This window comes from Hordeum vulgare, chromosome 5H, assembly GCF_904849725.1.
Source record: "Hordeum vulgare subsp. vulgare chromosome 5H, MorexV3_pseudomolecules_assembly, whole genome shotgun sequence".
In the NCBI taxonomy this organism is placed as follows: domain Eukaryota; kingdom Viridiplantae; phylum Streptophyta; class Magnoliopsida; order Poales; family Poaceae; genus Hordeum; species Hordeum vulgare.
Window position 1 is genome coordinate 586,133,517 of NC_058522.1, and position 1,172 is coordinate 586,134,688.

The window sequence follows — 1,172 nt, forward strand, 5'->3', positions numbered from 1 at the left end:
AGGGATTGTTTCTTATTTCTATTACTAACATGATATGATGATACTCTTGCAAAGAATGAATTGCTATATTCTTCTAGTATTTGCTGTATAATTGTGGCCTTTAATCATTCATAATTGCCACATGTACTGTTGTGCATACACATATGCAAACCATTAACAATTATAACAAAGCTCTTTAATTTTGCACCAATCTCAGGGTGTCAAACACACAACAATTTGGTTGGAAGGAAACGAACATCTTTATTTAGATTGGCCCGCATGCATAACATGAATAAATTATTCAGGATTGGATAGTTCGAGCAAAAGGAACAATCAACTTATGTTTCTATCCTATGCAGCAACACAGTGGAGGATGGGTCTCCTTACAAAAAGGACTGGCAAAAGGCAGGCCCGTATCCGCACATATAGTTTTGCATCCAGCGTCATCACATGGATCTAAAGGTTTGCACTTCACCTCTACAAAATACAACATGTACACACATATCAAACAAGAAGCATATGTTTGATTGGTTCAATGAACTGAAAACATAAGGAAGATGTGTAACAAAATAGGGAGATGTGGTACACACCATTGCGGGGATGGCACGATGGCAAGGTAGAACACATTATAGCAAGAACCAGGAAAGAAATAGCCAGGGTGTACATGATTGTTGGTCGCGTTGTACTGCTCTTGGCAAGTCCCATGAGAAGAAGATATTACTTCTATTCTATTCCTCTTTCCTTCTTTTGTTCTTGTGTGCTAGGTACCAACAAACTCCTCGTTTGCTACTATTTATAGGGAAGCACAATGATATCTTATATAATGAATCCGCATTCATGCAAGTACTTCTCCTACAATGATATCTATATTGCTTTCATATCTTAATGATTCTACATAAATGTTGTACGCTCTTTTATTTAATGCCATGTGTTTCATATTTATTGACATGATAATGCCAGTCTTTATAGAGTCATAATTAAAAATTAGGCAATGACCTTGTATTTATATATGTCATGCAATGGTATTAATGTGACAACATTATAAAAAAACTAGTATATTATATGTTATTTAGCTGAATTAATGTCCTGTTTGTGCACTTTTGTCCTCTCTTTAACACACTGTTACTTTATAGTAGTTATGGGAAATTCGATAATTCAAGCTGGAGCCCAAGCTCAAATGAACCCGGTGAACA

At 35.6% G+C, this 1,172-nt stretch overlaps 1 long non-coding RNA gene across 1 annotated transcript; it reads right to left on the reverse strand.

Annotated features, from left to right (window-relative positions):
• Positions 1–220: 220 nt before the first annotated feature.
• LOC123399704 lies at positions 221–802 on the reverse strand. The gene is made up of 2 exons (XR_006610418.1): positions 570–802; positions 221–456 (listed from the first exon to the last, which is right to left on the reverse strand). It is a non-coding gene; the product is annotated as an uncharacterized LOC123399704 (long non-coding RNA).
• Positions 803–1,172: the final 370 nt, after the last annotated feature.